Source organism: Prionailurus bengalensis, chromosome B4, assembly GCF_016509475.1.
Source record: "Prionailurus bengalensis isolate Pbe53 chromosome B4, Fcat_Pben_1.1_paternal_pri, whole genome shotgun sequence".
Taxonomy (NCBI): Eukaryota; Metazoa; Chordata; class Mammalia; order Carnivora; family Felidae; genus Prionailurus; species Prionailurus bengalensis.
The window spans coordinates 133,260,299-133,273,705 of NC_057358.1; the positions used below are offsets into that span (position 1 = coordinate 133,260,299).

Consider the following 13,407-nt stretch of genomic DNA (forward strand, 5'->3'; position numbering starts at 1 on the left):
GTAATGTTACGGACTAAGAATAATATTATGGGCTGAGTGTACTAAGAAAGCATTTTTCGCTGGGATTTTAACTTTGTGAGTGATCCCAGGGTGATATTAAATAAGTTCCCCGAAGAAGTCCTAATTTTTCTCTGGATTCTTCAATGTACTAAGAGAAAATGGGAGCTTTCCTTCAGAGCGGCAGCAGCTTTGTTGATGGATCATCTCTAGGATTAGAGATTTTCTTATGTGAACATAATTGTTCGGGGGGGAAATTGTTAAAATTGAAACCAAGCAAAAAGAAGCAAAAGTGTTTCAGAGAACCTCCTGCATTTTAGTTCAACTCTGGCAGCAAGAAAACAAAACCGCATAATCTAAGGCTCACGCCCAACTCTCTGTAGCCCTTGTATCTGCTAGTTCCTGTGTGGTTTGCCTACAGACTACAGGGCTAACGGGGGGTAGTTTGGAGGAGGGAGTAAGAAATAAGGCAGAGAAGGAAGCACTATTAATGGATCTGTGAGCTTGTACCCTGTTTTAATGCAGTCCTTGGAAGACACAAGGTGGACCTGTACTCTGACATGCAGTAATTTTGACGTGAGACTTCACCTTCCTTCTTGCAAGAGAGGATTCTATTAACTTGGTGTCAAAGCCAAGACATAGACTCAACCTCTTCTCTTCAAAAAGGTATGTCATTATACAACACTGGGCCATATACTCTAGAGATCTTGAACAGTTTTACAATTTGCAGCATATTCTCTGTGAGTCAAATTGAATTAAAATGAATCCCTTGGGCTCTCTAAATATTGCTTTTTCACATTGTGGTCCATCAGCAAAGGTCTGTGAATCTTTGGCCTTCTCAATGCTTCTGGTGATGGGGTTCAATTTCCAGCAAAGGAACTTGTTCCTTACCTAGCTCAGCACACAAAATTCTCCACTAATTGGCTTCTGAGCCACCCCAGGGAGAGACTTGAGACCCATTACAGAGGTGAAATCCTCCCTTTCCACAGTCAGCATTCAATCCCTGTTGAAGGTGGGGGTGACGGGCTGTGCAGAAATGAGTGAACGTTGGCACGATGGGGCCAGGATTGCTGTCTTACTTACATTTCTATTTCTCTTAATATTTATCTTCCCTTTACAAAGAACACCACTTTGGATTTCTTTACAAAGAGAAAACTTTACAATGAAATAGGTTGTGAGAGAATATCGTCAATCTTTGTCTCTTTATTGATAACTAGCGCCATGTCCTTAGGGTGGTGTCCAGTTCAGGCATCGAGTCTGAAGACAAACTCCTTTATGTTCTCTGTCCCAACTGCTCCTGAATATGCGGGTTGAGTATACCCACCAAGGATTCCCCTAACTTAAAAATACCGTGTTTATGTGCCTGGAATGAGGCCTTGTTACTAGTGTATGTGTAACTTCATCTGCACGGTACTGAAAACACACATCCCCAGATAAATTAAGAGGGAAATGTTTAGGGTCTAAAAATCCAATGGAAAAGATCGCATGTGCTCATGTTATGTCGTCTGAGGGTGGGAATCCTCAGGCCGAAGCATCTTTTGTTCTACACAACTGCATTTATCATCGACTGATTCGTTCTTTAGTTGGGTCACCTTTTTGTTTGTTATTTTTGGTTTCAGAAAGAACATTTAATATAAGCAGATTCTGCTTATAAGTAGACCCAACATTGTCTATAAAACTTCATGTTTATAACATAATATGAAAGCAAACCTCTTTACAAAAGGATCCACTGTTAAACAAAGAACACCATGTAAATCTAGAGCCATCTAAGTGCATTTAGATTTCAGGTTTGAAAAATGATTATTTGGACTCTTTTCAAGAACTCTGTTTTTTGTAGACAGAGGCCTGTGTCATTGAATAAAACTACCTTTTTAGACTGGACTTGGAGTGTCTCTCATGTAGTAAACAGGAATCTTATTTTCCCTAAATTGTGATAGGTTCTTTTTTAAAATGACTTTACTGATACAGAGGGGAGGGAGGCTATCAGTTTGCTCAATATCAATATGAGTAATACCTCCATTGCTTATATGATATTCTTCTGAATATCTTCTGCATCTTAGGTCCTGATGAAATTCCTTTCATAAGCCTAATTCAGTTGCTCTTCATAGAGCCTACTTCATAGGGATACTATAAGAATAAATGAGTTCGCACAGATGTTAAGTGCCTTGGGAAAAAGGCACTATGAAAATGCAAAATTATATCATTATGGATTATTTCTTTGAAACTTGGTCGTTGTCTTTCCACTTTTATATAAAATATATATCCCTTACTGTCTGAAACCATCTCCTTTAGAACCACTGCCTTCTGGAAGAGGTGAAGTTGATCTCGATTCCCACAAATTTCGTGATTCTCAGAGAATAATACCAATTCTTAAACAAGTAACAGTTAGTTGCTGCTGGATTCATCCTAGGGATGTAAAACAAATTCAAAATTTGGTCAAGAATCTTTGAGACCTAAGGTATTTGAATCAAAAGATGGGGTTGATTGGCCCCCATTTTGTCCATTTTGAGTATTTGCTAAAGCATATCTTGATCTGTAAAGGATCAACACAGCCTCATGTGTCTCCATCTTTCTCTCCCTGTTTCTTTCTTTCTTTCTTTCTTTCTTTCTTTCTTTCTTTCTTTCTTTCTTTCTTTCTTTCTTTCTTTTGCCTGCCACTTTAAAATTCTCAGGAACAAAATAAATTTAACAAGTAAGCATTACAAACATGTATTGGGCATTTGCTATGTATTAGACCCTGTATTAGGCACTGAGCTCTCTTCAACAATGTTAATATTAGGTTTCAAGAAGCTTGAGCCAATAGACAGTCAGTAAGCAATTTTTAAAAACACTTTTCTTTTTAAGTATGCATTCACTGACAAACATTATAGAGAATGAAAAGAAATTATTACTAAGTACAGGAAGATAAAAGTCTTATATGCTCTCCAAAGACGATGTAAGACATTTTATGAAGAAAGTGAGGGAAATTGTCCAAACATAAAGAAAAGTTGAAGTATTAGTATAACGAATACCTCTAGACTCTCCTGCTAGGCTCACCAACTGCTATCTTTTTACCATATGTGTTCCATCCTTTTGGATTTCTTTCTGAAGTACTTGTAAGTTGCAGACAAAATGACACTTCACTCCTCAATAATTGGGTACACATCTAAGAATAGGGACATTCTCCTATGTAACCACAATACTAACATTATACCTAGAAGATGAATTCTAATTCCTTAATATCATCTAATATTTAGACCGTATCTAACCTTTACCATCTGACCTCCAAACGCCTTCTGTACCTTTAAAAACAAAGTAGGATCTAATTTTTATAAAGAAAAGCACATTTTGCAATCGGCCTTTATGTCTTCTTGTTTAATAACTGGATTTTTTTGAAGAGTTAGACCAGTTATCTTGTAGAATGCCCCATGTTCTGGATTTGTTGTTCCCTCATGGTGTCATTTAATTTACTCCTCTGCCCCCTGTATTTCCTGTAAACTCCAAGCTTTGACTAACACATTGATTAGATTTCGAGTAAGCGTTTTTTACAGGCTGCTCCATATCACATCTCATCAGAAGGCACATAGTGCCAGGTTGTCCGTCCATTTGGGATTCTCAGTTTGATTATGGCTCAAGGTAGCGACCTCACTCCAGGGAGCTCTCGTTGTAAAGGTACTTTCTCCACCTTTGCAATTAACGAGTTACCTGAGGAGGTGACCGTTGGTGCTGGGGTAGCACCTTAGTTCCCAACAAACTTCACCTGATGGCATTAGATGATAATCCTTGCCAAAATCAACTCTTCCACTGAGGGATCGTATCCATGTTTTGTATACTTTGAAGAAGGATTAGACCCACAAATTCGTCACTTTTAGCAGCAATAGCAGGCATTATTAAATGTATACATTCAGGCAGTAACAACTACAACAACGATAATAAGGAACATTTCCTGGGTGCTTGCTGTGGGTTTGGGGCCAATCCTCCAGGTACTACCTGGGCCAGGTGGGACAAGCTAGTCTTTCTGTGCCTTCGTTTCTCAAGTTACAAAATGAGAGGAATAACGGTACCTATCTCATCGCATTGTTTTGGAAACTAAATATAGTTGACTCTTGAACAACACGGGTTTGACTGCACGGGTCCGCTTACACTTGGATTTTCTTCCATAACTACAGTACAGGACTGTACATGTATTTTCTTTTCCTTATGATTTTCTTAATAACATTTTCTTCTCTCTAGCTTACTTCATGATAGGAAGACAGTGTATGACACATAGAACAAGCAAAGTTGGTGTAAATCGAGTGTTCATGTTATTGGTTAGGCTGCTGGTCAACAGTAGTCTATATCAGTAGTTATGTTTGGGGGGAGTCAAAAGTTAAATACAGATTTTCTTTTTTTAATTTTTTTTAATTTTTTTAATGTTTAAGAGAGAGTGCACACAAGCGGGGCAGGGGCAGAGAGAGAAAGGGAGAGAGACAATTTCCAAGCAGGCTCCACGCTATCAGTGCAGAGCCCAATGTGGGGCTCGAACCCATGAACTGTGAGATCGTGACCTGAGCCGAAATCAAGAGTTGGACGTTCAACCAACTGAGCCACCCAGGCGCCCCTAAAAGTTATACACAGATTTTCGATTGTGTCCCAACCTGCACACTGTTCAAGGAGCAACTGTAAATTACACATGTGAAGTCCCTAAAATGGTGTCTTTCTGAAGACAGGCACATTTAATGAGAAGTGACACAAATGGAACCAAATGGGAATCAGTAACAGGACCTCACCCCCCCCCCCCAGGTTTTAAGTCCTTGTAAGTAACTGAAAATCTGGGAGCCAAGATATATTTTAGGTTTTGTTCATCTGAATGATAACAGTACATTAAGCATAGATGAGGATACTTATTGCGTTTACATAGCTTAAGTCTCTGTATGAGAAACTTTCAACAAAAGATGTCACTAGGAACTGAAAAATATAGAACCATGAAGGAATAGGAAGGAAGCAAACAGAAAGGAATAATACAAGAGGGAAGTTATGAGTCCGCAGAGCCCTGGGGCAGGAGATGGTATTTTGATATAGTCAAGAGGGGAAAAAACTCTCTCTCATTTTCCACATTTCTGTACTGTATAAGATTTTACCACTAAAACACAGGAGGATAGTCATTGTCAAATTTATAAAAGCTCCCACTGGATTTCTTTATGGGACGACGGATGAGTCTTGCAAGTAGGTAACTTCCCTGGTTGGGTATCTCATACTCTCAGATATTCCAGAAGGCAGTCTCTGCTTCTGAAACAAAGAACTGTATGCAGAAAAGGCCTGAAAACCAGTGTCCGGCCCTGTACCTTCATCAGCACTACAAAAGAGTTCCAGTCCTGTCTTCTCCACTCCCTCAATTGCCCTACAGAAAGCTCTCAAGTGTAATTTTCTAAAGAGAACTAAGAATAAATGAGAAAAAAAAAATCCAACATTAATAATGTTTTTATGCACTTCGAACACAGCCATTGCTAAATTGGTTCTGCCTTTTTATGTTTTTTAATGAAAAGCAGCCTAATTGATCAATTGGTCATGAATAATACTTTTCCATTTGTTTTTCTCCACGCCGCCCAGCCTTCCAGAACCACGGGCGTAATGCGGCAGCCTACAAATGGTTTATGATTTGTGTCTTTTGTCTAGTGCTTTATGGGAAAATACTGGAAGCAAACTGCTGAGAACTCAGTAGGAACTCAGTAAATAATAAGTAGATAGTTCACTTGTTAAATATGGCTTTAAAGAAATCTCTTTCAGATAACCAGGAAATATTACAAGGGAGGTACACAAGTAGGAAAAAAAAAATAACAAAATCCCTGGTTGATTGGTCATTTGCAATTTCTATTCACTGGGGAGACTGGGTAGCTGAGTGGGTTAAATGTCCATCTCTTGATCTCAGCTCAGGTCATGATCTCACAGTTCCCAAGTTCGAGCCCCACATCGGACTCTGTGCTGACGGTGCTCTGCCTGCCTGGGATTCTGTCTCACCTTCTCTCTGCCCCTCCCCCACTTATATACACACACTCTCTCTCTCTCTCTCTCAAAATAAGTTAATTAATTTTAAAAAATTTCTATTTGTCATTTTATAGGCCATAGGTTTCCCGTCTTTTATGGAGCAAAATGTGAGGTCAGATTAGCTTTCCTCCCCTGAATAGATTTATGTTCTAAAAATACAGATTATGGAATCTCCAAGGCCAGCAAGAAAATCTCAGCCATACATTAAATACATGAATACAGTCAAATTTGAATACGTCAAGCTTTGAAGTTGATCATAAATACATTGATATCCATAGCACATAGATTCTTACTGGCAGTGGTAAGGTAGGGGTCGGAAGAGAGTGTCAGCCACACATTTAGAAACTGATGGAAGCCATAGAAATTCCTCAGGGAGATTAAAAAAAGGGGGGGGGTGTCTAGCACTCATCCATATGCAACTTTATACAGAATTTCTAGTGTTCCATGAATTCCCTGGAGTCTACACATATATTCTCGACAAGAAAATTTTCCTTTATCTGAAGTTATTTTATCCTGAGCCCTATAAAGTCTTTCAGAAGAGTGTGCACACATTATTTCATTTGATCTTTGAGGTAGACACACCACATGTTTTACCTCCAGTGTTGTAGTGTGGGAAAAGCAACGCTCTAGAATTTAAGTGACTCTCTCAAGGTCATTTTGCTAACATCCGCCAAGACTTAAGACCAAGGCTGTGAAGTGGATACGCAGGGCTCCTTGTATGACACCGGTCCGGGCACAGCATTCTGGGGACACAGGAACCCTTGATGGGCTTCTGGAGATCTGAATGCTGGCTCTCCTAGAAACTACCTGCGTGACTCTAAACAAGGCCTCGTAATCTCTCTGGGCCTCAGTTTCCTTCGCGGTCAAGTGAGAGGTTAGACCATGTGCTCCAAAGCCTTTTTGGTTCTAGTGCGAACTACTTGACCCCCCTGGGTCTGAGAACAGAGAGAAATGACCTTTTCTGCCATAGATGGCAAGACCTTTCACCCTTCCCTGGAGGTCACACAAGCTGGTGTCCAGGTCACGATGGGTCCCTTTGCAATATCAAATCCCGTTAGAAGCTATAAACATAATAGTGTTTTTGTGGGCTGCTTGCTCATTGTTCGGCCGGTTGCTTCATTTCCCTGCAGGGCTGACTGCCTCGCAGCGGATTTGCTCTCTGTGCTCTGCCTCAGACAGACATCCCGCGATTATTTATTATCCCTCTTGGTTAGTTCCGAGTATAATATGGAAATAAATAATGATGATGGACTTATTTGGGGCTGATAAACCTTATCCTTCTATAAAGGTTATTCCTCTTGAAAGACCTAAACCTTCCATCTGATTTTTCATTATTAAGGGTTATTTCCTTTAATGTCCCTGAAATGTGCTTGGAAATCGGAGACCCGTGAGAGGCCTGCAGCGCTGAACACAGAAGCCCTGCAAGTAGAAAGGATGTGACCGAGCCTTTTACTTGGGGAGATATCTGGAGAATCTTTGGGTCCGTGTAATTAGGACAAGTTCGCGTTAGCATTTGTTTCCGATTTATAAAAAATGTCTGTCACATATGCTGCCAAGGACACAAAATCCATGATGTAGTCCCAGCTTAATTCTAAGTCTCTCTAGGAAGCTAAAACAAGCAGAAAATTCTCATGCTCCCTGTGTCAGTTGCCAGACAGACCCTGAGAACCGAAGGTCTGCTCCGCGTAGCAGGAACCGCCCTGCTCTAGGCCTTTGGACTAGTCTGAGCCTAGTACTATCGACAGGGCTGGGCCGGCCACCTCAACCATCAGGAAGGTTGCCACAAATCTTTATTTGTGATGACTAGCCAGAGACACGAAATCGGGGGCCCTGTTGCTCAGTCCTTTTGCTTTGTGAGTTTTCTCAATGACCTTCAGGCTGGCGAATGGAGTTCTAGCACCTTCGTACCGAGAAGTATATAATTTGCTCAGTAGCATGTCAGGTCATTGACTGTGGGAAGAAACACTGTCCAGCGATGAGAGCAGTCTGCTCTTTGCTCCTATGTTCTGTGCTCTTTCCTCAGCTTTGTGGATGACCCACCGTGCCCTATCCCCTCCTCTGTCCTTGAGTGAAACCACACCATTCTTCAACCTGCTACACAGGACCCTTGGGAAGTGACATGCATTGTTACCCTGAAAGCACTTCTCTACCTCTGACATAATATGAGTATGCAATATCTCATTTATAAAATGCATAAGATGGTGCTTTCTTGTGTAGTCAAACTCCTTTTATGGCATTTCTATCTCTTAGACCAGTATTGGTGAGTAGACTACTAATTCACTTCATCAACTAGGTCTTGTATGATGGTGACACTGGTACCTGGTAAATACCCAAATAAACAAAGAAGGAGAAAGTGTAAAGTCAAAAAAATGCCCTAGCTGGAGAGCAATTCCTAAGACCTGGAGCCAGGCAGATGGTGCTCTTAGATAGAACGTTTTGGGTTTTTTCCAGCACGGATACACAGTTTTTATTTTTAAATGCAAGATGTAAAGGGCCGCCTGGGTGGCTCACCGGGTTAAGCGTCTGACTCTTGATTTAGGCTCAGGTCATGATCAAGCTCATGTAGGGCTCCGTGCTGGGCATTCTCTCGCTTAACATTCTCTCTCTCCCTCTCCCTCTGCCCCTCCCCTGCCTGCGCAAGTGCGCACGCAATCTCTCTCTCTCTCTCTCTCTCTCTCTCTCTCAAAAAATAAATGAATACATAAAGTCCATTAAAATGCAAGATGTAGGGAAAAGTAAGATTTACTGCTCAGCCAACTTTGTCAGCTCAAATTATTTCATGAAGTGAAGGGTCAATTAGGTGCTATTATCATCAAGAGAACAAGCTGTAATGCTCTGTCATATAGATGCTATAAAAAATTACCTGTCTGGTTACTTTAATTCATCTTTGGGCCACCATCAGCAGACATCCCCTCAATCCCTAATTCACGACACCCAGAGCTACCAAGAACATTTAGGGTAATAAAAACAAAAGAAAATGGTTCCTTTCCCCTAAGGAACATACAAGCTGTTAGGGAAACTGGGCAAATGAGAACCACGGGGCCCAACTCACGCCGAGGAGATCACAGAGCAAGTGGGGCAAGGAGGACTTTGTAGAAAGAGCTTTCTGGAGGAAGTGCACCTGCAGGAGAGGGAGGTGGCTTGATGAAGAGGCATAAGTGTATGCACACACTTGCATCCTTCACAGAAATCAGGGGAGGAACTGGGTCTTCTTCGCTGATGACCCATTTATTTTATCCATTTGCTTATGTTAAATGACAAGCGTTGAGAAGGCTCTCATGGTTTGTTTGTTTGTTTTTTCCTGGAGGAGCCAGAAATGTTACTTCTGCCACTAGAAACCGTGCCTCGGGCTCTTTCCCCAGATAGCCCACTCTTCTCTCACTTCCAGTGATGTCCCTAAATCGTCTTCTTCAAACGTTGATATCCTTGGTTCTTGTGACTCCTCTCCCATGATGGGATTTTGCATCCATCATCATTCTAAGTGCCCACCTCTGACGGACTCCCGTTGAAGGTCCCGCCTAGATCGTGGTGCCCAGAATGGGACAGAGCGCCCCAGGAGCCATCTGGCAAATGCAGAACACCACAGAGTCATTGCCTCCCCTGCTCTAGGCCTTATATTTCTATTAACATGGCCCAAGATTGTATTAGCCTTTTTGGCGTTTGTGTCACACTGCTGACTCATACCGAAATTGTGGTCAACTAAAACCCATGAGTTCCCATGCGTTACTATTAAGCCAGATCTTCCTTATTCTCTACTTACGCTATTAATTAAACACATACACACACACACACGCCTAGGCACAGAGGTTTAAATGCAAAGACATTTATCCCTACCGTACTAAGTCATATTGATAACAACCTATCAAAATATTTCAGGGGCGCCTGGGTGGCTCACTGGTTAAGTGACCGACTCTTGATTTTGGCTCAGGTCATGATCGCACAATTTGTGGGATCAAGCCTCGCGTCAGCACTATCAGAGCAGAGCCTGCCTGGGATTCTCAGTCTCCCTCTCTCTGCCCCTCCCCCGCTCCTGCTCTAGCTCTCTCTCTCTCTCAAAATAAATAAATAAACATTTAAAAATTATTTTAGAGCTAGCAAACTAGTACTGTCTCCCAGCAGGTATTTGTTGCTGGCATAGCTAGTCTCATGTTGGATCCCCCAGAACAGGTCTCAAAAAGGATCAGGACTTCATTATCTTCTTCCTATCAGTGAATTGTCTGCAACCCTGGACAAATCTACATCCTTAGATAAGTGAGCCTCAGTCTGTCTGACTTGGGAAGAAATGTGAACGGCCATTTCCTTCCCAAGGATGTACAACAGTGAGTCCGCTGCCTACAAAACTCTAAGTACAAGTTCCTTAGAGGCATATCCTGCGAGAGGAGGAAAATGTTATTTCAGGCTCTCAGCAGCTTTTGGAAGATTTGGGTATGCTTACCACTGTCCGTTATAGTAAGTAACATTCATTGCAACTGTTTTAAACCTGTAGCTGAGTGGTCTGATTTGGGGCCGTGGTAATTTCTTGTGATGTCAGTACAGTTTCAGTGCAGTTATTTGTGATTTGAGTAAACATGATAAGGTGTATCTGTTTGGTCGCAAAGCTTGGTTTAAAGCGATTCTTCTCTCTCCATCCCCTCCCCAGCTGCATCCTTACCCCAACCTCTTCCGTTAGTAAAATAAGGACTTCAAAGACCTTAAAGTTTAGGTTTCTGTCAGACCTTTGGAAACCCCTAAAAGTCTTACCAAACTAGCTTAGCAGATCATAGGGTTTCTTTCCCGACCAAAGCAGAGAACTCACAGTAACCTGTATAACATGTCTAATTTCCAGCTAATCGAAATGTTGCATTTCAAAACTCACACTTGTGAGCAGTTTTGTTTTGTTTTTTTTTTCTTACAGAAAGGTGCAGGGAACATCCGCATTTTCCTAATCTGTCACTCTAATGCAAATTTTAATGTTGCTCTCATGGCCTTGTAATCATTAAGATTCAAAGAGCTCCTCCCCTCCCCCTCCCCAGTGATTTTGATCTATGGCATCGCTATCAACTATTCAAACACCAGTGTTGATTCTACCTAGGAGCCTGTTAGAAATGAGGGTCTCAGACCCTGCCTCAGAATCGCAATCTGAACTTTAAGGAAATTCCCCTGGTAATTCTTATGCACAATAAAATATGAGAAGAACTGCCCTACGGTACAGCGTTTTCACCCCACTTTACCCAGCATCCGTCTTGTATCATAATACAGTTGTAAAATTGCATTTCGTGTTGATTAAGAATTTAGAGTAGCTAATTAAAATTTTACCGGATTTAAAGAGTTTATACACATCCAACTATTTCTCAAAGTATATATCACTGGCTTTAAAATACTCTTGACTTTCTGAGTTGTTGTTGAACAGGGGTTGTCAACAGAGAGCTATTTGATATCCCCTCCCTGCCGGGGACACCTGGCAATTCCTGGAGACATTTTTCGTTGTCATAATTTGGGGTGGGGGATGCTACCAGCGTCTGGTGGGTGGAGGCCAGCAATGCTGCTAAGGATCCTACATTGCACGGGACGGCCCCCTTAGCAAAGATTTAACCAGCCCCAAATGTCAATAGTAATAATGTTGAGAAAACCTGTTACGGAGGTATATAGTTTGTAGGTAAAGAGTCAGACGTGCAACCATACATTACACAACTCCATGGGAAAATGGAGCTTTGTGGTATGTCACAACACGGCCAGAGAACAGATAGGCTGGCAGTGGCCTGAATGATGATGGTAGGGACATGGGAGGAAGGGAGTAGGGGATCCAGCCACAGGTGAAAAGAGACATCTAGAACACATGGCCACCAGTGCTCCGTGCACAAAGACAGCCAGCTTTAGGGAACAGGGATGGGGTTCAGAGACGGGACACCAGAGATGAGCCGGGGGGAGGTTGGAGAGACACAAAGCTTCAGTCCTAGAGTGGATACTAGATATGATCCCCAAATGATGTTAGGCCTGGAAAACAAGAAAGGATTTCAGGTGTTAGCCTCGGAGGACACAGTGGATTTCAGGTAAATCCAGTAAAACAGGGACTTAGGAGCAAGACAAAATCCCATTCGCTAGAATTGGGACACCTCTGAGGCCGGCTGCTGCAGGGGGTGACCTGAGGCAGAGTTAGCCAAGCGTTCAGCCACAGTGAGCTTCTTAAATCCCTCCCAACCGAGAAAAGGCTTAGTGCTGAGTTTACAGTATGGTAGACTCGCAGGAAGGGGTCAAGTGCTTCCAGCTATGGAGAACAGTAGGCAAGGATCAAGCCAGGTCCTGACACCAGCTGGTGAAAAATCATGGGAGAGAACTGCAACAGAGCTTACAAGGTCCTTGGGGTCATTTCCCTGCTGCACCGCACCGAAATCATTTCAGAAAGATTATCTACTCTTCAACTGTAAAATTTCCAGAGAAAGATGTCTTAAAGATCGTGTTGATACCTTATAATCCATCTCAGTCAAGCTTCTTCGCCATTCCTAAGCCCAAATCCCCTTCGTGAGATGTAAATCGGCCTTCTTTCATCCAACCAGGGTGGCTATGTGCTCACATTCAGTATGCTGAACAACCCAAGAATGGCCGTACCCAGCCTTCTCTTTCCTAGGGTAAAGGATCTCCATTGGATTAGCACGGCACCCTAGGATCCTCTCCCCAACCTCTTAATCCCTTTGATACTGTCTGGAATCCTCTCCAAGTCCTGCCTGCTTGTGATAGTCACCACCAAAATGTATTTAGTAAATGTATACTGCGTGCTGACTGCCCCTTTGACAACAGAAGGCAAAGAAGAGAGAATCTAAAAAGATACATGTTGGGTTTTGTTGGTTTTCATTAGCCTCTTTTGTCTCTCGAAGGAGTTGTCATTCTTTGCTGAGTTCATAGTCCGGTTGGGGTGAGAGTCCTTAGGCTAAGTTCCACTGCAGAAAGTATTCTGCAAATACTTTCACTGTGACCCTCACCTGAGGACAATAGAGTACGCTGTCATATAAAATAGCTCCGATGTGAATTTAGCTGTGAATAAAACTGGGATAAATGCATTTGTTCAGTTCCAGAGAAGGCATTATACTGCCATGTGGATTTTGTTTCAAATGAGCTGCAAAACAAAATTCTTTTCCACAGAAAGGGATTTGTTCAAGTGAATTCGCTCACTTTGCTGCGACTGGATTAATTTCATTTCACATCATGTCTCTAAGTAGAAAAGTAAACTGATTTGCATCAGGCTAAATGGATATGTTGATGTACCCAAAGTCAGTAAGACTCATTCCAACTAGATTACAGCAATCACGGTGTCCTGGTTGTTTTAGCTTCTACAAAGTAGTTGCCAAAGCGCGCTGCTTCGGTATGTGAGAGGCAGTTTATAAAGTCACCATAGATGGAGATGTTGCAGAGCGAGAGACAACACAGAGGCAT

General features: G+C 42.0%; 1 protein-coding gene across 1 annotated transcript in view; it reads left to right on the forward strand.

The window, feature by feature from the left end:
• Positions 1-337: 337 nt before the first annotated feature.
• Positions 338-13,407, forward strand: part of GRAP2 (GRB2 related adaptor protein 2) — a 61,788-nt gene continuing 48,718 nt past the window's right edge. The window contains exon 1 of the mRNA XM_043562665.1: positions 338-663. The gene's annotated coding sequence lies outside the window, so the exon portion shown is untranslated. The remainder of the gene's footprint in view (positions 664-13,407) is intronic.